The sequence below is a fragment of the Cetorhinus maximus genome, chromosome 16 (genome assembly GCF_964194155.1).
Source record: "Cetorhinus maximus chromosome 16, sCetMax3.hap1.1, whole genome shotgun sequence".
Classification (NCBI taxonomy): Eukaryota; Metazoa; Chordata; class Chondrichthyes; order Lamniformes; family Cetorhinidae; genus Cetorhinus; species Cetorhinus maximus.
Genome location: NC_135894.1, coordinates 17,890,267 through 17,915,979, shown reverse-complemented (window position 1 = coordinate 17,915,979; position 25,713 = coordinate 17,890,267). Strand labels below are relative to the sequence as shown.

At 44.5% G+C, this 25,713-nt stretch overlaps 1 non-coding gene across 1 annotated transcript; it reads left to right on the top strand.

The window, feature by feature from the left end:
* The first annotated feature begins 24,907 nt into the window (after positions 1-24,907).
* Positions 24,908-25,014, top strand: LOC144692076 (U6 spliceosomal RNA). Its single transcript, XR_013579261.1, has one exon. It is a non-coding gene; the product is annotated as a U6 spliceosomal RNA (small nuclear RNA).
* The last annotated feature ends 699 nt before the right edge of the window (positions 25,015-25,713 follow it).

Genomic DNA, 25,713 nt, shown 5'->3' with positions numbered 1-25,713 from the left:
AGGGTTAACAAAGTGAGCTTTGGTGTTGTAGAGAGTACATCTGGGGGATTAATAATGAAAAATAAGGAGATGGCAAATGAATTGAACAGGCATTTTGCATCGATCTTCACTAGAGGATACAAGTAACATCCCAGAAATAGCTATAAGTCAGGGAATGGAAGCGAGGGAGGAAGTCAAGAAAATTACAATCACCAGGTAATTGGTATTAAGCAAATTGTTAGAGCTGCGGGCTGACAAATCCCTGGGTCTGGATGGATTTCATCCTAGGGTCCTAAAAGAAGTGGCTAGTGAGATAGTTGATGCATTGGTTTTAATTTTACAAAATTCCCTAGATTCAGGGAAGTTCCATTAGATTGGAAAATAGTGAATGTAACTCTTTTATTCAAAAAGGGAGGGAGATAGAAAACAGGAAATTACAGGCCAGTTAGCTTAACATCCATCATAGGGAAAATGTTAGAAGCTATTATTAAAGATGTTATATCAGGGCACTTAGAAAAATTCTAGTAATTAGACAGAGGCAACAGGGTTTTGTGAAATAGAAATCATGGGCAGAATCATCTCAGATTTGCACTAGGTGTGGTAGTGGGTGTGAAAAACGACGTTTTACCCACTGGCCCCGATGGTGGGTTTTCATGCTGTATTGTCCCAATCCCACCTCATTAGTCATGCATTCCCCGGAAACACGCCATTTCGCTAGCAGACAGCCTCCAATTAGCCCGTCACTCCATCACCTCGACGCTTCCTCACACCAGGCGCTACATTTAAAGTGCAGCTGCGTGCACATCTCTCTGTGCTTCCAGCCCAGGACTGCTGCACAGAAGTTATGGCCCCAAAAGGCAAGAAGACTGCAGCCCCCCTGATTCAGTGACACATCCCTGGAACACCTTTTGGACTCATGGAGGCCCACCGTGATGTCCTGTACTCCCTCTCCGGCCGCAGGAGGGGCAACAACATCACTAATCCGGCTTGGGAGGCAGTGGTAGCGTTGGTCAGTGCCAATGCTGCCCACAAGAGGTCAGCCATCCAGTGCAGAAAGAGGGTGAACAATGCCACCCGTACCGCCAGGGTAAGTCACTCTTCTCATCACTCAAAACTCATCATTCGCTAGCATCTCACTCAACTCAAGGGACATCACCACTCACTGTATCACACACACCCTCACATCTCCACCTGGCCTCGCCTCCTCTGGAGATCTCCCCCTCATCCCGTCCATGGCCCCACTCAGCACACACGCACATGTAGACCTGGCCGGGCATGTGCCTTGCTCACACTTTCTCTACCTGTCTTTATTCAGGACAAGATTGCTCACAATCACCGGGAGAGGTCCCAGACCAAGGATAGAGTGCCGACATCAATATCCTCACACCCTTCGAAGACTAGGCATTACAGCTGGCTGGTAGGACGTGGGCCATTCCTGCAGCGACGGCAAGGTCAGCACCTAGCATCCAAGTGAGGATCATGCACCAGATCACCCCTCTGGCAACTCAACTCCACTGTTATGTGCACCATGGTGACCATGAATGAATAATCTCCATTTTCTCTCATTGGCACATCTGCCGTGTCTCCCTCAGGCAACCTTGACCCTGACTCCAGCGCCAAGAGCACCTCAGATGAGGACCCTGAGGACAGCATCCTCAAAGACCCGTCACAGCACTCACCTACACCCTCCATCAGAGCAGCAACACACACCTCGGTGGGATCTACACGTACAGCAGGCTCAGGTTCATTATCTGGTGAGCACAGAACATAATCTGTTCCATAGCAGGCAAAGGCAAGGACACCTAAGGTCGCCAGCACTCGGAGGACTGCTGGAGGCAAGGGGCCTGCTGAGTCTGAGTCAGACGACGAGCCTCTGACTCGGTCCTCAATCAGTTGTTGGAGCTGCGAAGACAATCATGGGAACATCAGGAAGGGATTTCAGGTGCACTCCTCAGATTGCAAGGGACGATGGAGGAGTCCATCCACCTTCAGTATGAGGTGATCACGTCATCATGCCGACACACCAAGGTCAATACTGGTAGGATGGCGACCGCCATGGAAACCTTGGGACAGTACGACTGTCCTGCACTGCTGCGTGGGCTGGACTCCATCGCTGACGCCATAATTGGCCTCCAACGGTGTCAACACGAGACGGGTGCCGGGCAGCTCGATCTCACACCAGCTTCCCCTTCTCCTCAAGGAGTCAGTCAGGGGCCCTCGGGCACCCATAGGGAGGCGGTGATACCAATACCATAGTGGTATTGTCACTGGACTAGTATTCCAGAGACCCAGGGTAATGTTCTGGGGACCTGGGTTCGAATCCCACCACAGCAGATGGTGGAATTTGAATCCAATTAAAATCTGGAATTAAAAGTTTAATGATGATCATGAAACCATTGTCGATTGTTGTAAAAACACATCTGGTTCACTAATGTCCTTTAGGAAAGGAAATCTGCCATCCTTACCTGGTCTGGGCTACATGTGACTCCGGACCCACAGCAATGTGGTTGACTCTTAAATGCCCTCTGAACAAGGGCAATTAAGGATGGGTAATTAATGCTGACCTGGCTGTGATGCCCACATCCCATGAATGAATTTTTAAAAAACCCATAGGGAGGAGGATCAGGTGCACACCCCAGGGCCATCCACCCAGGTGCCTCCAGGAGTGCTCAGCCCATCCGAATGCCCTCTTCCTGTGACCTCAGCAGCTCCAGCTCCACAGGCCAAAGAGGGTGCCACTGCCACACAGCAGGACCCCGAAAGCAGGCCAGGGCCCTCCAGGTCCTCAGTCCTCCAGATCAACAGGCTGCCTCCACTTTCACTGTTGGGGGAGCACCAAGCCATAGCGTCAGGGTTAGGAAGGTTAAGTTGTTGCACGGCCTGGGTGTTAGTCGCTTGTACATAATGTTCACTATTGTAAATAAACTCCCAAGTAAGTCTCCTTGCCAATGTCTCCTTGTTCTGATGAACAATGTTCATGTCAATCAGATGTGAAACTTTGGTCCCTGCACAAGATATAGGCAGGTGTCTCAGTCCAGGGCCTCCTCCCTGTGCATTTTGCAACCTTCCCAGCAAACTGATGGTGCACCTTTAGAGTCATTAGTCACATCAGTCATGCCTGCACCTCAATGGGGCTAATCATTGCTGCCAGAATGTCCTGGGCCGTCTCAGCACCTTTAAGCTGAGGCTGGCCCCCCCCCCCCACCAATCCAATCAGCATCTGTGTCTGGTGACAGTGTGGTCCTCAAGCGTTCAGCTTATGAAGGATGCCATAGGATGAGGAGAAGTTAAATTTTTCCCACTGCATCTCCATGATATGACCCTGTTCACAGAGCACAAGAGATCTGCAATCAGCCAGACAGGAGTCAGACATTTACATAAAATATGTGAGGATATGGAGTGTCCCCACTGCGCATCGTCAGCATCCTCCTGGAACGTAGGGACTAAGGGCATCTGCTGTGTCTCCATGACAGGAGCATTCTCACAGAGGGTATGTGAGCTGCTGTTAGCCACACAGGAGTCAAATGTTCACAGATGCAATATGAGGATATATGGTGTCTCCCCACTGCATGTCGTCATCATCCTCCACAAATCTATCAGCTCTGGGGCCTCCTGAGCACGCCTCCCTTGTCTAGCCAGTGCAATGGTCTCATCACTGTCATCCTCACCTTCGAGGATCTCCTCATCCTCATCCCCATCGACCTCCTCCTCCTTATTGGAGATATGCAGCTCCTCCATCTTCTCCTCAGCCAGCTCCTCTCCCCGTTGCAGCACCAGGTTGTGAAGAGTGCAGCAGTTGAAGGTGATGAGTGGCACCCTCTGTGGACAGTATTGCAGGGCTCCACCAGACCGGTCCAGGCACTGGAACCTCATTTTCAGCATCCATGGTCTGCTCCACCAAGGTACCAGTTGCAGAATGAGCCTCATTATAGCATCACCCTGCTACAGTCTGAGGCCGCTGCATGGGTGTCATCAGCCACGTCCTCTGTGGGTAGCCCTTGTCCCCGAGGAGCCATCCCTGCAGCCTCTGTGGACCCTGCAAGATGTCAGGGATCTGTGACTGACTGAGAATGTAGGAGTCACGGACAATCCCTGGGAAATGTGCGCAGACCTGCAGGATGTGTTTGTCGTGGTCGCACATCAGCTGAACATTCAGCAAGTGGACCCCTTGTGGTTAACGTAGTTCACCGCGTGTTGAGACGGAGATTTGAGCACCATGTGAGTGCAGTTAATCGCACCCTGCACCTGTGGGAAACCCAAGATCTGTGCAAATTCCAAAGGTTTTGCTTCCTCGCTTTCCTGACCCCAGGCGAATTGCACAAAGCTGTGTGCCTTAGCGAAGGTGGCATCCGTGACCTCATGGATGCCTTTGTGCATGGAGGCTTGTGAGATCCCACAGAGGCCACCTGTGGAGCCCTGAAAGGAACCGCTGGCATAGAAATTGAGCACCGCAGTCACTTTTACGGCCACTGGAAGTGAGTACCCTCCATGTCCCCGTGGTGCCAAATCCTGCAGCAGGTGGCAGATGTGACTGACCAGTTCCCTAGACATGTTCAGTCTTCAGTGACACTGGTTCTCAGTCATCTGCAGGAATGACAATCGCTGTCTATAGACCCTGGGTCTAGCTAGGTGCCGACCAGCTAGGTCACCAGGCTCCATGCTCCTGATGTACTCCTCCTGCAGGATGAAACAGAGAGACGCGTGGGTTAGCTTGGGTGTATTAGTGTACGAACAACCTCTCTCAGTTAAGTCTGGAGGCCCCCTAACGCATCCCAGAGAGTGCTGCCCCTACTTGGATAGCTAGAGTTTAGTGCGCTGCATGACTGCCTGAAACCCAACCACCTCCGCCTCACTCCACCTGATCGATTGGCAGCAGCTTTGCCCATTGGACTGCATGTTGTGCTCTGAGCTCAGACACAGGCATTCACCTAACCCGCACTGCAAGGCTGCACTGTTAGCTTGAACCATGGGGGAGATTGGTCCAAACCGGGATGATGACATTGCAAGAGGGTGTGAGCACCTCCAGCAGTGACTGCTTTAGCAAGGAGATTGTACAATGCGTCCTGTCGTCCAACTGTTCTGCAGTCCCCTAAAATGCTCATTAGTTTGCAGTCTGTGCCCGAGGGGTGAAAAGCTCTGGAGCACTTGGTGGCACTTTGATGCCTCTGCGTTGCTTGAGTGGGCAGGTAAGCTAGAGGCCCAACTCTAATCATATCAATGTGGCTGCACCTGAACTGCCTCAGCTGCGGAGGAATGGTCACTTTACACAAAGTTGTCCAAAAGCTTGGCCGCTTCCCTCCCCCCGCCAGCATGTGCTTGTGCACTGCCATCAGACTGGGCTGCCTTGCCCCCACCAACTCGCCTCACAGTGTGCAGCCTTGCCTCCCCAAGCCACCTCAGGTGCAGTGCAGCCCTTGCCCCCCCCCATCTTGCCTCTCAGCATGCTGCCTTCCCTCCCCCCAACTCGTCCCAACTACAGGGCAGCCCTTGCCCCCACATCGCACCAAGGGCCAGCTGGGAAAATGCGACTTGCCTGTGCCCTTGCCTGAATGTGCAGCTCAACCTTGAATTTGAATGGATGACCCTCATGAGCGGTGCACAATGTTAGTGAGCACTCTCCTCTGAGTTCCCCTCAAAGTGCAGCACACCAGGGTCATGCCTTATAAATGCTGTTGTGAAACACGTCAACATGCCTGGATGATCCAGCATGGGGGGGATTTCTCCAGCGAGCAGGGCTTATAATGATATGCAGATATATGAAAAGATGGTTCCCCACATCTGGCGGTGGAAAAGGTGGCCTGCCAAAGATGGGTGGAGCGGACGAAGGCATGAAACCGATTTTTGGCCTTCCTGCCATATTGTCCACTCATGCTCCCCCAGGATCCCCGAAGTCAACGGGGATGGAAAATTCCACCCCATGTTTAACCAATTTATTGGAGTTTTTTGAATAAGTAATATGCGCTGTGGATAAAGGAGAACCGGTGGATGTGCTGTACTTAGATTTCCAGAAGCAGAATAAAGATCAGTCCCATCAGTCGGTCCCATTTCCCACACTTCTGCCCTCACCTTTTTCCCTGCCTCCTAGAATCATGACAGAGTTCCGCTTATTCTCGCTTTCCATCCCTCTAGCTTCCGTATTCACAGGATTACCCTCCACCATTTCTGCTAACTCCATCATGATGCCACCACCAAACACACCTTCCCTCCCCCTCCCCTGTCAGCATTCCAAAGGGACCATTCCTTCTGCAACGCTATGGTCCACTCCTCTATCACCCCCTATACCTCATCCCCTTCCCATGAAACCTTCCCATGGAATTGTGGGAGGTGTAACACCTACCCTTTTACCTCCTCTCTCCTCACTTTGCAAAATCCCAAGCATTCTTTTCAGGTAAGGACCGATTTACTTGTACTTCTTTCAGTTTAGTTTGCTGTATTTGCTGCTCACAATGTGGTCTCCTCTACACCGGGGAGGCCAAATGCAGACTGGGTGATTGCTTTGTAGAACACCTTCGCTCAGTCCGCAAGCATGACCCAGACCTTCCAGTCACTTGCCATTTCAACTCACCATCTTGCTCTCATGCTCATATTTCTGTCTTCAGCCTGTTACAATGTTCCAGCAAAGACCAATGCAAGCTGGAGGAACAGCACCTCAACTTCTGATTAGGCACTTTACAGCCTTCTGGATTCAACATCGAGTTCAACAACTTCAGACCATGAACTCTGTCCTCCATTCTGATTCTTTTCCCACCAGCGCAAATCTGTATCTTGATCTCACGTTTTTGCTTTCAAGCAGCTCTGGCCTTTATTCTGCTATTCTGCTACTCTGGACCAATGCTTTGTGTCTTTAATACTATCTCTATCACTCCCTTTGCTTTGTGCTCCATGAGATCTTTGTCATTTAATCTCCCCTGCCCTCTAACCTCCTTCACTTGCCTGTCCCCTTTTTTCAACAGCATAAAACCCATCACATTCCTACCTCTCTTCAGTTCCAAAGGAGACATATTGGACTCGAAACGTTAACTCTGTTTCACTCTCCACAGATGCTGCCAGACTTGCTGAGTATTTCCAGCACTTTCTGTTTTTATTTCAAATCTCCAGCATTCGCAGTATTTTGCTTTATTGCGGTGCTAAAATCTTACCCGGGAATCTTCCTGCTGCCTGATGGATAGAAGATGTCTCTCTTTCTGCCATGCTCCTTCACCAAAGCCTCCAATGCAGTGTTTGAAAAAAAGTGGCCCTTACCACTTCTGTGCCTGCCATTGTTCACAATTATCTATGCTAGATAGTTGCAGTCAAAGTGTACCTCCCCTTTAAGGGGTGCAGACTGCTTTTAAATTGTGTTAAAAATGCACAGAAATTGATGACACCCATTGGGCAAACAGCCAATCAACAGCATGAGTTGTGCTGGCAGCCTGCTTACACTATTTTAATCAATCAGTTTCCTGAATTTTGAGGACTTCTTTCAGATCCCATTCCAAACACAGGCTCACTGACCCCAAAAATACGCTTCAAGGAATTCCTACCCAGTCAATCGTTCCTGTTCATGCCTGATGCAGCGGTGTTCCCACATCTCAAATACAGCTGTCAGCTATGACAGTTCATGGTGTAATTTTAATGTCACGGGCTGGCAGGGGTTCAGATGGTGGGAAGGATGGTTCCCATCGCGTTCCCAACGTCTCACATTGCCTAAATTAAGGCACAGGAAGGCTGCCCTCCGAAAAGGAGATGTACACCAAATTTCAATGGCAAGGTTGCTTCCCAATGGGGTCACCAGGACATGTATGCCCTTTTAACTGCAAGCTTAACTGACAGGTGCATAATCTCAAAGCCACCAGAAAATGTTGTTGGTAGCCAGGCTGCCAGCCACAGAAGGTCCAGGTAAGTGAAATTTTCTGTTCATTTTTAAAGGTTCCCCTATCCTGGGCTTCTCTGACCATGGACTTGCTGAGCACTGCAAGCCCCTCCCCCCACCCCCCAATATGTACTTGCCTTGTTCAGTACTGTTTCCCTGGTTCCCTGCCCTCACCCCCCACTCCCCACCCCATCCACTAATTTCGACCCTTGTCTGCTGCAAGTCAGTCAGGCTTTAAATGGTATCCAGTATCTGGACATGTAAACGTTGCTTGGGGTTGAAACCTCCTGGCCTCATGGTCTGGGGATCCTGACGATTCACCACCTGCAACAGCCCTTACATTCCCCCTTCCCCACCACCCTGAGTGGTGAATGGCGGAGCAGGCTTGAGGGGCCGAATGGTCTACTCCTATTCCTATTTCTTATGTTCTGAGTTAAAATCATGGTTTCTAATATAAGGCATTAAAATGACAAGAAAGCAAAAGGAGTTTATTGGAGAACAGAAAAATGTTACTAGATAAAAATTGAATTTTGGGGAGGCTGATTTATTTTTGCACTATTTACACAGAAAGTGCATATTTTTCACCCATGCTTTCGTGAGAGTTCAGACTTACCATAAGGTGACTTTGAATGGTTGGCTATTGAAGTGAAAATTTAATCATGTGAAGCAGATCGACTTTGAGAAGATAGGGCAGAGGGTTACTGACACCAAAACGTTTCAATCTGGGACCATGCGTCTCTCCTGATTCAAAGGTCTGAGAACACGGGGGTGTCACTGTGGTATGAGAGATTTCTCTGTTTCAGTTGTACTGCTAAAGCAGCCGTGGGTGTGACTTTCACATTGGCATTTAGGATAGCCTTACAGTAAATAGCATTGCCACATTCAGTAAGGCATTTTCTTGTTTTAGATTGGACAGAATAATAGGTGATAATGTGGGTGGTGTGGAAGGGGCTGTAGGAAAGTAACACACAACAGCGTCAAAAGATGGTCCCACAAGATACTTACTAATGAGGAATGTCATTCAGCCTGTCTTAATTCATCCATCCAGAACAAAGCTACAATCCCATTCCTGCCCTCCACCTTCGTTGCATCTAGTTTCCTCTTAAATGATTCCAGGTTTTCACTTCTACAGCTCTGCTTGATCACTATCTGTGTGGAAAAAAACCTGGGCCAGGGTTTTACGGTCCCACGCGCAGTGTGTCTCTCCCCGGTGGATGCGGCGAGTCATTTAAATTTCCATTCAGTTTGGCGGGACTGTAATATCCCATCGGGCGGGAGGGGCCGTAAAATCCTGGCCCTGATATCAGTCCTAAAGTTTTACTAGTACGCAACTGTGACAGCTTGCCCTAATCCCACTGTTTAATTTAAAGTCATATTTTGGATTAAACTATCACTTACTCTCCTGCATCTGTCCATGAGATCTCCTCTTAGAATTCTCCTTCCCAGGCTGAAAAGCCCAAGTCCATCCTGCCTTTCCTCATTATTTAATCCCTTGGTATGACGGATCAACTTAATTCTTGGCTCATCTCTGCGCTGCCTCCACTGTCCCCCTTATTTCTCAGTAATTTGAGCTGGAATTAGTAGTCAAGGTGCAGACTAACCAAAGAACTGGCAAGTCTGGTCATCACCTTCTCCGACATGTGTTCTACTATATTGGCAATGTAGTTCAATATTCTATTGGCATTAGCAAGAAATGTTGAGCTTTGAGTCGACAAGGATTCCTAGGTCTCTTTCAATGCCATGCATAGCAGTTCTAAAGCATTCATGGAGCATGAATGTTGTTTAATTTTGCCTTCCACAGTGTAATGCTGAATTAAACTCCACCTGCCATTGTTTGGCCCACTCACAGACTTTGTTTAGCTCATTCTGCAGTTCCCCGGCTGCCTTCCTTGATTTCACCATCCCTCCCCATTTGATATAACCTGCCAGCTTAGACAATTAGCAGCTAAAGGCCAGTCAGTTTAACTTCATTGCTGGAGAAGCTTCGAAAAACAATAATTCGGGACAAAATAATAGTCACTTGGGAAAATGTGGGTGAATTAAGGAAAGACAGTGTGGAATTTTAAAAAATTCTTTCATGGGATGTGGACGTCGCTGGCTGGGCCAGCACTTATTGCCCATCCCTAATTGTCCTTGAGGAGGTGGTTATGAGCTGCTGGCTTGAACTGCTGCAGTCCATTAGAACATAAGAACTAGGAGCAGGAGTAGGCAATTCAGCCCCTCAAGCCTGCCCCGCCATTCAATACGATCATGGCTGATCTCATTTTGGCCTCAATTCCAATTTCCCGCCCTCTCCCCATAACCATTCAACCCGTTACTAATTAAAAGTCTGTCTATCTCCTCCTTAAATTTATTCAGCGTCCCAGCATCCACTGCACTCTGAGGTAGTGAATTCCACAGATTCACGACCCTTTGAGAAAAGTAATTCCTCCTCATTTCTGATTTAAATCTACCACCCCTTAGCCTAAAACTATGGCCTCTCGTTCTAGAATGCCCCACAAGGGGAAACATCCGCTCCACGTCTACTTTGTCTATCCCCTTTAGCATCTTATATACCTCAACTGGATCTCCTCTCATCCTTCTAAACTCTAGCGAGTATAGGCCTAAACTGTTCAATCTCTCCTCATAAGACAAGCCCCGCATCTCTGGAATCAATCTAGTGAACCTCCTCTGAACCGCCTCCTGTGCAACTACATCATTCCTCGAGTAAGGGGACCAAAACTGTGCACAGTACTCCAGGTGCGGTCTCACCAATGCCTTGAACAGTTGCAACAACACTTCCCTATTTTTATACTCTATTCCTTTAGCAATAAATGTCAAAATTCCATTTGCCTTCCTTATTACCTGCTGCACCTGCATACTAGCTTTCAGCGATTCATGCATGAGGACACCCAGATCCCTCTGCACTGAAGCATTCTGAAGTTTCTCTCCATTTAAATAATAAGTTGCCTTTTTATTCTTCCGACCAAAATGGATAACCTCACACTTATCCACGTTAAACTCCATCTGCCAAATTTTGGCCATTCACCTAACCTGTCCATATCCATTTGTAAATTTCTTATTTCTTCATTGCAACTTACTTTCCCACCAATTTTGGTGTCATCTGCAAATTTTGCTATAGTACCTTCTATCCCTGAATCCAAGTAATTAACATAGATTGTAAATAGTTAGGGCCCAAGGACCGAACCCTGTGGCATCCCACTAGTTATAGCTTGCCATCCAGAAAAAGAGCCATTTATCCCGACTCTCTGCTTTCTGTTGGTTAGCCAATCCTCTATCCAAGCTAATATATTACCCCTAACTCCGTGTGATCTTATCTTGTGTATTAATCTTTTGTGCGGCACCTTATCAAATGCCTTCTGGAAGTCCAGATATGTTACATCTATAGGATCCCCATTATCCACTTTGCTTGTCACATCTTCAAAGAACTCTAGCAAATTAGTCAAACACGATTTACTCCTCATAAAACCATGCTGACTCTGATGGATTGCATTTTGACTTTCCAAATGCCCCATTGCTACTTCCTTAATAATGGATTCCAACAATTTCCCAACGATAGACGTTAAACTAACTGGTCTATAGTTTCCTACTTTCTGCCTCCCCCACTTTTTGAATAAGGGTATTATATTAGCATTTTTCCAATCCACTGGAACCTTTCCAGAATCCAGGGAATTTTGGAATATTATAGCCAATGCATCCACTATCTCCGGTGCCACTTCCTTTAAGACCCTGGGATGTAGGCCATCAGGTCCTGGGGACTTGTCACCCTTTAATCCCAATAGTTTGCTCAGTACTTTTTCTCTAGTGATAGTGATTGTTCTAAGTTTCGGTGAGACTGCACCTGGAGTACTGTGCACAATTTTGGTCTCCTTACTCGAGGAAGGATGTAGTTGTATTGGAGGCGGTTCAGAGGAGGTTCACTAGAACTTAGTTCAAAGGATATTGTGAGATTAGTCAAAAAGAAAAGGGAAGCATTCGTAAGGGCTAGAAGGCTGGGAACAGATGAAGCCCGTGGAGAATATAAAGAAAGTAGGAAGAAACTTAAGCAAGGAGTCAGGAGGGCTAAAAGGGGTCATGAAAAGTCACTGGCAACCAGGATTAAGGAAAATCCCAAGGCCTTTTATACATATGTAAAAAGCAAGAGGGTAGCCAGGGAAAGGGTAGGCCCACTCAGGGACAGAGGTGGGAATCTGTGTGTGGAGCCAGAAGAAATGGGAGAGATACTAAATGAATACTTCTCATCAGCATTCACCAAAGAGAAGGACTTAGCGGTCGATTTGTCTCGGGAAGAGTGTGTAGATAGCCTGGATCATGTTGAGATCAAAAAAGAGGTGTTAGGCGTCTTGAAGAATATTAAGGTGGATAAGTCCCCAGGGCCAGATGGGATCTACCCCAGAGTACTGAGGGAGGCAAGGGAGGAGATTGCTGGGGCCTTGACAGAAATCTTTGTATCCTCACTGGCTACGGGTGAGGTCCCAGAGGACTGGAAATGGCCAATGTTGTTCCATTGTTTAAGAAGGGTATCAGGGATAATCCAGGAAACTACAGGCTGGTGAGCCTTATGTCAGTGGAAGGGAAATTATTGGAGAAGATTCTTCGTGACAGAATTTACTACTATTTGGAAGCAAATGGGCGTATTAGTGAGAGGCAGTATGGGTTTTGTGAAGGGGAGGTCGTGTCTCACTAACTTGATCGAGTTTTTCGAGGAAGTGACAAAGATGATCGATGATGGAAAGACAGTGGATGTTATATACATGGATTTCAGTAAGGCCTTTGACAAGGTCCCTCATGGCAGACTGGTACAGAAGGTAAAATCGCACGGGATCAGAGGTGAGCTGGCAAGATGAATACAGAATTGGCATGGTCATAGAAGACAGAGGGTAACAGTGGAAGGGTGCTTTTCTGAATGGAGAGCTGTGACTAGTGAGTACCGCAGGGATCAGTGCTGGGACCTTTGCTGTTTGTAGTATACATAAATGATTTGGAGGAAAATGTAACTGGGCTAATTAGTAAGTTTGCAGATGACACTAAGGTTGGAGGAGTTGCAGATAGTGAAGAGGATTGTCAAAGGATACAATGGGATATAGATTGGTTGGAGACTTGGGCGGAGAAATGGCAGATGGAGTTTAATCCGGACAAATGCGAGGTAATGTATTTTGGAAGGTCTAATACAGGCAGGAATTATACAGTAAATGGCAGAACCCTTAAGTGCATTGATGGGCAGAGGGATCTGGGTGTACAGGTCCACAGTCACTGAAAGTGGCAACACAGGCGGATAAGGTAGTCAGGAAGGCATATGGCATGCTTGCCTTCATTGGCAGGGGTATTGAGTATAAAAGCTGGGAAGTCATGCTGCAGCTGTATAGAACCTTGGTTAGGCCACACTTGGAATATTGCGTGTAATTCTGGTCGCCACAATACCAGAAGGATATGGAGGCATTGGAGAGGGTGCAGAGGAGGTTTACCAGGATGCTGCCTGGCCTGGAGGTTATTAGCTATGAGGAGAGGTTGGAGAAACTCGGATTGTTCTCACTAGAGTGACAGAGATTGAGGGGCGACTTGATAGAAGTTTACAAAATTATGAGTGGCATGGACAGAGTAGATAGTCAGAAGCTTTTTCCCAGGGTGGAAGAGTCAATTACTAGGGGACATAGATTTAAGGTGAGAGGAGAAAACTTTAGAGGAGATGTGCGGGGCAAGTTTTTTACGCAGAGGGTAGTGAGTGTCTGGAATTCGCTGCCAGAGGAGGTGGTGGAAGCAGGTACGATAGTGGTGTTTAAGAGGCAGCTTGACAAATACATGAATAGGATGGGAATAGAGGGATACGGACCCCGGAAGTGCAAAATGTTTTAGTTGACGGGCAATATGATTGGCGCAGGCATGGAGGGCCGAAGGGCCTGTTCCTGTGCTGTACTTTTCTTTGTTCTTTGTTCTAAATTCCTCCTTCTCTATATGCTCTGCTCTACCTGTTACTATTGGAGTGGTACTAGTGTCCTCCACTGTGAAAACTGAGGCAAAATATTGATTAAGCATCTCTGCCATTTCTGCGTTCCCCACTATTAACTCCCCAGTCTCGTCCTCCAAGGGACCAACATTCACTTTAGCTACTCTCTTTCCTGTTATATACACGTAGAAGCTTTTGCTATCAGTTTTTACATGTGGTGTAGGTGTACCCACAGTGCTGTTAGGGAGGGAGTTCCAGGATTTTGACGCAGCGACAGTGAAGGAACGGTGATATACTTCCAAGTCAGGATGGTGAGTGAGTTGGAGGGGAACGTCCAGGTGGTGGTGTTCCCATGTATCTGCTGCCCTTGTCCTTCTAGGTGTTGGAGGTCATGGGCTTTGGAGGTTCTGTTGAAGGAGCCTTGGTGAGTTCCCGCAGTGCATGTTGTGGATGGTAGACACTGCTGCCACTGTGTGTCAGTGGTGGAGGGAATGGATTTTGAAGGTGGTGGATGGGCTGCTAATCAAGCAGGCTGCTTTGTCCTGGATGGTGTTGAGCTTCTTGAGTGTTGTTGGAGCTGCACTCATTCAGGCAAGTGGGGAGTATTCCAGCCACTCCTGACTTGTACCTTGTAGATGGTGGACAGGCTTTGGGAAGTTAAGAGGTGAGTTACTCGCCACAGAATTCATAGCCTCTGACCTGCTCTTGTAGCCACAATATTTATATGGCTAGTCCAGGTCAGTTTCTGGTCAGTGGTAACCCCCAGGATGTTAATAGTGGGGGTTTCAGCGAAGGTTATGCCATTGAATGTTAAGGGAAGATAGTTGTATTCTCTCTTGTGTCACGCAGCTATCATATTTTTCATAATCTGGTAGGCCTATGGGTTTGAGTGTGAATGGTTCTGTCTGTGTGATTGATTTAATTAGACTAGAGGCACTTCGACTACAAAATTGGAATTTTTAAATTGTAGGTGTAAAACAGACTTTTGAAATGGAAATGGATAAGCTAGGATGAGAGTTCCACAGATAGGGTGTGAAGGAAATTTGCATTTCCAGGGGTTGCTTGATTTTCAAAGGGATGGTGCAATGTTTACAACTAACAAGATAAGTGAGGCAAAGCAATACATTTATTTTTTCCCAGAAGTGCTGCCCAAAATGATGACATGAAACATTTTTATATTATGTGAAAAGTAAATTTCTAAAGACAGGTAGAACAATGGGATTTTACACATTAAAGAGAGAGAAATATATATTTAAAGAAGGATGGAAGGCTACGTGGGTGTGGCCATTAAAATCTTGAAAGGTACACCGTGTGAAACAGCCTTGGGGAAAAGCCTCTAGCCGTGCTGAAGAAGTGCTGCTCCAGTAACTAAAGTTGTGTTAAAAGCCTTTGGAATTCCACTGTCGAGTGGGTGCTATGGTAACCTTGCTGGATTGCTTATTTAAATTTAAAGTCTGTTTTGGACTGTTGCCTTAAAGGGGGTGTATAGTTGGGAGTCAGGTTAATTAGGGATTTTGGGATTTGTTACAATATCAAGTAATTGTAATCTTATGTATGTGTTTGAATTATTTTCTTTTGTTAATAAATGTTTTAATTTAATTTTTAAAATTTCTAACAGTCTTAGTGAACTCATTACTTCTGACTTCAGCACACAAATCTTGTCATAATAAACACAAATTGCAAAACTGTTGGGATAGCATAAGCAACTTTCTCTTGTGGATTTGGTCTGCCTGGCACACATCACCTGCCACATCATAACATTTGTTGGAGATGGTCATTGCCTGGCACTTGTGTTGCACATATGTTACTTGCCACTTATCAGCCCAAGCCTGAATGTTGTCCAGGCCTTGCTGCATATGGGCGTGGACAGCTTTAGTATCTGAGGAGTCGTGAATGGTGCTGAACACTGTGCAATCATCAACCAATATCCCCACTTCTGCTGATGGATGGAAGGTCATTAATGAAGCAGCTGAAGATGGTTGGGCCTAGGACACTACCCTGAGGAACTCCTGCAGTGATGTCCTGGAGCTGAGATGATTGACCTCCAACAACCACAACCATCTTCTTTTGTGCTAGGTATGAATCCAACCAGTGGAGAGTTTTTCCCCTGATTCCCATTGACTCTAGTTTTGCAATGGATCCTTGATGCCACACTCAGTCAAATGCTGCCTTGATGTCAAGGCTCAATCACTCTCACCTCATCTCTGGAGTTCAGCTCTTTTGTCCATATTTGGACCAAGGCTTTAATGAGGTCAAGAGCTGAGTGGTCCTGGTGGAACCCAAACTGGGCATCAGTGAGCAGGTTATTGCTGAGTAGATGACACTTCCCATCACTTTGCTGATGATCGAGAGTAGACTGATGGGGCAGTAATTAGCCAGGTTGGATTTGTCCTGCTTTTTGTGGATGGGACATACCTGGCCCGTTTTCGTCATAGCCAGGTTGATGCCAGTGTTGTAGCTGTACTGGAACAGCTTGACTAAGGGCACAGTCAGTCCTGGAGCACAAGTCTTCAGTACTATTGACGGAATATTGTCAGGGCCCATAACCTTTGCACTATCCAGTGCCTTCAACCTTGATATCACATGGAGTGAATCGTATTGGCTGAAGACTGGCACTGTGATGCTGGGGTCCTCAGGAGGAGGCCGAGATGGATCATTCACTCAGCACTTCTGCTGAAGATTATTGCAAATGCTTCAGCTTTGTCATTTGTACTGATGTGTGGGACTCCCCCATCATTGAACATGGGGATATTTGTGGAGCCTCCCCCTTTTGTTAGTTGTTTAATTGTCCAGCACCATTCACATCTGGATGTGGCAGGACTGCAGAGTTTAGATCTGATCCATTGGTCATGGGATCACTTAGCTCTGTCTATCACATTCTGCATTCATTGTTTGGTTGTCCTGTGTTATTGCTTCACCAGGTTGACACCACATTGTTAGGTATGCCTGGAGCTGCTCCTGGCATGCCCTCCTGCACTCTTCATTGAGCCAGGGTTGATCCCCCGGCTTGATGGTAATGGTAGAGTGGGGGATATGCCAGGCTATGAGGTTACAGATTGTGTTTGAGTACAATTCTGCTGCTGCTGATGGCCCACAGCACCTCATGGATGCCCAGTTTTGTGTTCCTAGATCTGTTCAAAATCTATCCCGTTTAGCTTGGTGGTGACACAAAACTTGGAAGCATTATGATATGTGAGAACAGTGCATAACTTCAAAAGGACATAGACAAGTTGGTTGGAATGTGTGGATAAGTGGCAGATGAAATTCAAATAAGTGCGAAGTGATTCATTTTGGCAGGAAGAACATGGAGAAACAATATAAAATAAAGGGTACAATTCTAAAGGGATGCAGGAACACTGTGATCTTGGTGTTTATGTGCATACATCATTGAAGGTGGCAAGACAGGTTGAGAGCATGGTTAATAACGCATACAATATCCTGGGCTTTATTAATAGGGGCATAGAATACAAAAGCAAGAAGGTTATGTTAAACTTGTATAAAACACTGGTTCGGCCTCAACTGGAGTAATGTATCCAGTTCTGGGTGCCGCACTTTAGGAAGGATGTGAAGGCATTAGAGGGAGTGCAGAAATGATTCACAAGATTGAATCCAGGGATGAAGAACTTCAGTTACGTAGATAGATTGGAGAAGTTGGGACTGTTTTCCTTGAAGAGAAGGTTGAGAGGAGATTTGAAAGAGGGGGCAAAATCATGAGGGGTCAAACAGAGTAGACAGGGAAAAACTGTCCCCACTTGTGGAAGGATCGAGACCTACAGGCATAGCTTTAAGGTAATTGGCAAAAGAAGCAAGGAGGCATGAGGAGAAGCTTTTCACACAGCAAGTGGTTAAGTTCTGGAATGGACTGCCTGTGAGTGCAGTGGAGGTAGGCTCAAACAAGGCATTCAAAAGGGAATTGAATCATTATCTGATAAAGAAGAATTTGCAGTTACAGGGAGAAGTTAGGAAAGTGAACCTAAATGAATTGCTCATTCGGAGAGCTGACGCAGACACAGGGGTTGAATGGCGTCCTTCTGTGCTGTAACAATTCTGTGATTCTGTGCATTTACATTTGAGTTTCGGAATCCAAGGGAGGAATTTTAACCTTGAGAAACGCATCATTTTGGGTGCTGCAAAGGGCCAAAAATCGGGAAATATGCAAGTTCATTGGTGACTTCATGTTTAACTCTGGGCTGCTTGCATGCAATGCCCTCAAGAGAGAGGGTGTATGCCCATTAACATATGACAAATGCTCAATTGAAATAACATTTCAATATTTTAAGACTTTCAAATCTAACAGCACATCCACTGGCTCCCTGAAACTCAGTGAAAGCAAGGCACGAAAACTAGGGCAATTGAGGGGGCCGATTCAAACTCATGGAAATACAGCACTAAATACTCAGTACTCTTACCTGCCAGTGGGAAAGGGTTTGTTCACAGTAGTTTTGTTGTGCGTTTACTTTCTACACTTTGGAAGTTTTCTGAATTACATCAGGATGGGTGGGACCTTGGCTGCATTTGATTGGACTTCAGATGAGGAGCAATATGACCAACATCAGCAACAGTCTGCTTCTCAGAGACCAGCAGCTGGAAGGCAAAGATAGGAGCAGCAGATCTCAACAGTACCTAACCTTTGCCTGAACTAGGAAGAAAGACCGCAAGGTGTTCTAGCAGGGACTGTATGCATTTTCCATTTGCCATTTAGCAGTTGGCTCAGACTGGCATCTGCTGAGATCCAAGAGTATATTGCCAGCCTGGCCTTTTGGCTACATTGCCAAGGCTATGCAATACACTTGGAAAATTACAACTCATATTCTCAACCAGAAAAACAAAAAAAAATTGGACAGCTTAATGGAAAGCAGCAGGATGGGACATCAGCACGATTTTGATGATATGAAGAATCCAAATTGTAAGCTGCACAATTTATTTGTTCCAAACAGAATAATAACATACCAGAAATAAATGGGACTAGCTGGCTCCAGAGGGAAGGGCTAAAATGATTCCAGAAAAGCATCATGCCTTGCTGAGTGAGTAACCTGCAATTATGTATACATTATATATATATATATGTTGTTCTGCTAGCAATAAGTGTTTTACTCCAGAAAGCCAACTGGTGAAGAAAAGAACTGCAGAAAATCTTTACACACTTTTATACTTAGTTACAGTGCACATTACAAGCATACACCTCCTAACCCAGGCAGTCACAGTTTCAGTCTGTGTCTGATGTTTCTCACAGTTCTGAAGAGTCATATCTGTTTTCTTTTAGACCTCCAGCATTTGCAGTATTCTCCAGTTATTTCAGTTTGTGTCTGTTGTGAGTGTTGTCATGTGATTCCTGTTAATTCCCTCCGCCTGCATATGAGTAAGCAAAACTAACATGTAATTGCTAGATTCTCTTTTATCTGTAAATAAAAATCAGAGTTAATATGTACAGCTGAAATTTCAAGTCAAATTAAATCAAAAACCTCCATATTCTGTACAAGGCATTACATAGTGAGAAACCCCTCCTCTAGGACTCTCAACAATTTCTTTATATAGTCAGACAGTTGATGATTAGAACCCACCCACTCTGGGAGATTAGCCTTTGGGTGTGGTATCTCTGTACTGTGTGTCATGATCATTCACATTACTACCATTCAACCCTTGTTCTATTGTATTCTGTTTTTCAGGACATTCATCACAAAACACATGAGCACTTGCAGGGCAGGGTGTCTAGTTTACTTCTATCAGCACCTCAGAATCTGAGATTTTGTAATTAATTTCAATTAATCATGAGGAGTGAGCCTTAACAGTTTGATTGCCATGTCTGATGATGTAAATTGAAAAAGGGTATTTGATAAATTTAGACTTGATTTAATTTAGCTGTGCACAGCTTGATTACTGGATCTCAAATTAATCCTTTAACTGCTTTAGTTCTCCAGAGATATAACCATCAAGCAAAGAGTCAGACCCTGAATTAGCAAATAGTACCACTTTCTTGAATAAAGGATAAAATAAAACAATACACCTATCAATTAACTAAAGGAGCAAAAAAACAAAAAGGTATAATTAGCAATAATGCACTATAGACTTCACAACTCCAAATGGATGGCCAGTTCAGAAGAAATGGGAGATGACCTCAACCCTTCTCACCGTCAAGAATTCTGTCTCTGTCTTGGAAGGAAACTGCATTATCTGGGATCCATGCCAATAGGAATTCTGTCTCTGGGTCGACACTACACTATCCTTTCTCGTGCCAAAAGGAATTCTACCTCTGCAAGAAAACACAATGCAGGATCTCTTTGCTTGGTGTACACAAACAAAATGGTTCCTGAAACACCTTTATACCTAATTCTAACAACACTCCTCCTTGATCCAAAGTTGTTGTTAATAATGTTGTAAGGGTTAATATCATTGGATCTGATTATTTATGCACATTGCCTTAAACATAAGACAATGGGTTATTTCAAGATGCATTTCTTATCTTAAACTGGACAGGCTCCTTATTCATTAAGGGCACTTGCCAGACTAGTCAAGGACAGGGGCCTTGGCTGAACATTATAATCGCTTTCCACACTCTCACAGCATATTTAAAATACAGATAGGAATGTTAGTTAAAAAAAATACATAGAATCCAACCCTTATTAACTGCCTGATTAATTACTAATTACTTTAAATGATCGTCTGTTGCTGGTTGGTTTCCACTTTACAGTATTAGTCATTAGTGTACTAAAATGTTGCATAGCTTGGCAGCAGATGTTCAAATCACAAAATGGCTTATTTTAATTAAGACGTTAGTACAAAATGGTGGCTTGGCCTTGTTAGCCTTTTGCAGGATACGTGTGTTGTAAAAGCATCTAAAAATGGTCAAGTTAAAATATTAAATTAAAATAAAACAATACACCTATCAATTAACTAAAGGAGCAAAAGAACAAAAAGGTATACTTAGCAATAATGCACTATAGACTTCACAACTCCAGATGGATGGCCAGTTCAGAAGAAATGGGAGATGACCTCAACCCTTCTCACTGACAGGAATTCTGCCTCTGTCTTGGCAGGAAACTGCACTATCTGGGATCCACGCAAATAAAATCTAAAACCCAGGCCTGCTTACAATGAGTAATCTATAACCAAGGCCTTCTGACCCCCTCTTTTATCATACACCAAATATCCTGGATTAAATTTTGAATTTTCTCTGAGCACTCAGCATTTATGAAAGCCCATCTTGCTGCATATAAAGCATTTAAATGTGTAGAAAAATTGGAACTTATTGTTGCACATTCTAGAGCAGGAAGACTATTGTACAGCAGAGAAGGCATTTTAGGACTTCACCTATAGGCTAATTAATATGGACTATGCCCTCTATCCATCTGGAGTGATTTTTTAATATGAACTGCTTCTGCCAAGGTGGTTGTCAACTTGCAGTCTGGCTGACCAGCTAAAATTTCATGCAGCATTTCATCAATCACCACATGATTCCTATCAGAGTCCATTGCTGAAAGGAATTTCACTCATGTTTTCACACTGAACTCTGAACTCAACATTGCCAAATTCTCCTCCATTATCAGTCAGAAACTCTGCTGGTGCCCCAAGTCTGGTTCCTGTCCATTTATCCATGGTTTTGTCCATAATAACCTTGTCCTTACTAAGTATTGTTACAGAAAGACTAAATCTGGTTGCCAGGTTTACAAAATGTAAAATGAAAATATTTCTGTCTTTGCCTCATACCTTTAGATCCATGGCAACTACCTTGTTAAAGTTACGCGCTAATGAAAGGACTACAATAGGAAGCGGCGGCATCATCCAAAACTTTTTATAGATTTCACACTTTTCACTAACCTCCTCTGTTCACCTTCTATAGCTTTCATCAATTACACCCGTATCTTTTAGCAGGACTTTTAATTTTGACAAGTAGGGTGAGAAAATTTTCTTTATAGTTTTAAGAAAATTTGCTTTTTCCTCTCTCTGACTCCTCCATCTGATGCCATTAAAACTTGTCTAACACTCTCCAGGTCTTGTTAAGGGGTTACAATGACATCTTCGGTGGATATACTGCAGACCTATGACTTTTCAGAAATAATTGCCTTATCATGCTCCATGTCAAGGTTTATTTCTGTCTTTTTCAAAGAAGATTTACTCAACAGCATAGGTATCTCTCTAGAGAATACATCAGTTCTTGTCAAATGGTTTACTCCACCTATTTTACATGGAATTACAACTCTCTTAAGTGACTTCCATGTGTTGTCATCACCAAACCTAAAGCAAGTAATACTTTTATATTCTTAATATTGTATTGATACTAACTATTTAGTGTTACAAGTTAACATTTTTTCTCATCTGTTCCAAATACCACTGAAGTGCAAGTACTATCTAGCACTACACAGTTAAATGAGTCCTCGACTAACACATTCTTCATAGGACTAAAATGCCTTGTGACTGGTATAATTTGTTTGAATTCATCATTAGTTTCATCCTCTTCCTTAGAATTATTTAGGTTAATTATCATTTTGAGGACCCTGCTTTGGACAATTCATTACACAATGATACTTCGAGCCCCAACTGAAGCACATATTAGCTTTTCCTTGGGCATTTATAGGACTCATTTGCCTATTATTGCTGTTCCAATTCTGTCTCCTGCTGTAATAGCCATATCTGCTAAAGGTGTTTTCATCCTCATTCTGCCTGTCATTAACTTTTCAATTGTATTGATGCCTGTGTCCATTATCTGGACCATTTTGAAATTTGGCAGTCGTTGAGCCCTCAATGTGTTACCATGCAATGTCCTATTTGTTCCACAAAGACTGAAGTAAATGACTGTTTTGCCTGGGTTTTTCCCCAAGGTAGTATGTAGCGATCCAACAGGTTCTTTTTCTACTAGAACTGTAACCAGATAGATCCATGATCCTGTCCAAATGAGACACCTTAGCACAATCCAGCAATTTAAATGCTAGTACTGATCCAGGTATCCACAGGTAGAATTTCATCCATCCTTTTTGCAATCTGTTAAGTCCATGATGTATTCTTCCATGGATTGAACATTTGTTTTCTGGAATCGATCAAAGTCTGACCATAACTCAGAGGCATTTAACAGATCACCTTTCTGGTAAATTTCATCCATTAACTCTAATAGAAAGTCCAAACCTTCATCATTATCCAATTGATAGGCATCTAGCTCACAAAATACTTAACTCCATGTTTCCTTTTTGGTAGGAAGTAACCCATGTCCACATATCCATTTCATTCTTCCACTGGTCATATTGTTCAAACTCCAAGAATGTCAGAGAATAATCATACCCAGACAATTTACTCTTGCTTTCTACCATTTTTCACAATGGCTACTAGGATTGCAGCTTTCTGCCTTTGTTGTTTTAGCTTTCAATCTTCACTTTTGTGCAATTATTCTCTGCTATCATGTTCTACTGCAGAAAGCCAGTTGGTGGAGGATAGAACTGGATCCAATCTTTGCAACACTTATGTATTTAATTACAGAGTTATACATTACAAGCATGCACTTCCTTACCCAAATAACTATAGTTTTAGTCTGTGTCTATTTATGGGGCTCAAGTGAATCCACAGTTAATGCCCACCTGCATACAATAAAACACAATTAACATGCAATTAACATAATAAGTATTCTTCATCGAGTTAATTGCATCTGTACTATTTTTTTTAAACATTGAGAGGTGCTGATGATATGCTGCAAAGCTAAATAACTTGCATTTATATAGTACCTTTCACAAGCTGAGGACATCCCAAAGTGCTTTGCAACCAATGAAGGACTGTTGAAGTGTAATCACTGCTGCAATGCAGGAAACACAACAGCCAATTTGCGCACAGTAAGGTCTCACTTACAACAATGAGGTAAAAAAATACAAATAATCTTCTTTACTAATGTTGGTAGAGGGATATATATTGGCCAGGACACTGGGTAAAAATCCCATGCTGTTCTTTGAAATAATGCAATGGGAACGTTTACATCCACGTGAGAGGGTGGACATCTCATCCAAAAGAAAACACCTCTAATAGTACAGAGCTCACATCTGTACTACGTTGTAGTATCAGCCTAGATTATATACTCAAATCTCTGGAGTTGAACTTGAACCCATGACATTTTAATTGAGAGTTGAGACTTGAACCCACAATCTTCTGATTCTGAAGCAAGAATGCTACCACTGAGGAGTCTTCCCTTTTTGGTGGATGTAAAAGACCCCATGGCACTATTTTGAAGAAGAGTAGGGGAATTACCCCTCAATCTCCTGGCCAATGTTTGCCCCTCAACCGACTTCATTTGAATAGAATACCTGGTCATTATCACAAGGCTATTTTGGGAGATTGCTGTGCACAAATTGGCTGCTGCATTTCCAATGCTACAACAGTGATTTCACTCCAAAAGCAGTCAATTGCCTGTGAAGTGCTTTGCGATGTTTCAAGTTGTTGATGCTGTTTTTCTGAGGTTGTGAAAGGTGCTGTATCAATACAAATTCTGATTTGGGATGCACTGCCTGAAATAATAGTGGAAGCAGATTCATCAGTAAAAAATAGTTGAATCCATACTTGAAGGGAAATAATTTATAAGGCTATGGAAAAAGAGCAGGGGAAGTGGGACTTATAGGATAGCTCTTTCAAAGTGTCAACACAGGCATAATTGGCAAATGGCCTCCTTCTGTGCTGTTTGATTCTATGATTCTAAGTTATTTCTTTTCAATAGGAAGAGGGTAATACCTCCGATTCATAAGTTCACTGACAGACTATTAAGAGGGGAGTTTAATAAACAGCAAATGCCCCCAAAAATGTATTTAACTGCAATAGTTCAACTCAGGGTGCCTGAAAGATGCCAATTATGGGTAGGCATTGTGAGGCTCTGTGAGGGCATGGTATATCTCTTACCTGCATTCATATTTAGCAAGGCTCTGTGTCGGCAACATAACCTCACAATTTCTTGCCTCACATGTACAGGGAATACGGTGGGAATCTAAAACATTATGCTTCCTTGTTAAGTTATGCAGAGGTATGTCATGGTGCTCAAGTTACACCAGGTCAATTACTATCGGAAACCTGTTAGAGAGTGCTGTGAAAGGGCAGCTGTGGTCACACTGTCTAATTAAATACTCGCTAATGAGGGAATGCTGACGAGTTCACATGAATCTTGAAGTGTGGTGCTCGCTTCGGCAGCACATATACTAAAATTGCAACGATACAGAGAAGATTAGCATGGCCCCTGTGCAAGGATGACACGCAAATTCGTGAAGCATTCCATATTTTGCAACACTGAATCTTGAAATGTAGATGTACATATCCATCTCTGTTTGCTAGTTACCAATGCTATATTTAATATTGGATATTAAAGCCAGTTCAGCAGGTTGTCTAAGTACTTTTCATTTTTATGTTTAAGTTTAAACATATAGCATGGAATCTTCTGCTCTGAAGTCTAAGTTTGGCGGGCAAAACGTAGTTAGAGTGATTCAGCTGAACACGTGTGACCTTACGCTGTTCAGTTCATTAATTATGCATCCATGCGGAGTACGGTGAACCTCATGGTGATGCGGGCAGGAAGTCACCCACCCCACCGTTACTTCATGGGGTCGAAGGTCTGGGCACCATATTTATAGGGCAGGTGGACAGCCATTCAATCACTGCAGGCCAGGAGCTCCATACTAGGCTTCAAATGCAATGTCAAAAAGAGAAAAGCAACCTTCAGCCCCATGATTCAGCGATGCTCCCCAAGAGACACCCCTCCAGGCCCTCCAGGAAAGGAGGGAGGTCCTGTTTCTGTGGGATGGGAGCAGGAGGCCCTTCCATCTGACCGTGACAGCCTGGGAGGAGGCCACAGGGGCGGTTAGAACTGGCCAGCAGAGCAGGAAAAGGAAGAAGGATCTGCTGCACTCCACCAGGGTAAGTGAGCTGTCTACTTACTGCAAACTGACGCTCTCATAAGAGAATCAGGCAGTGTAAGGGTTAGAGT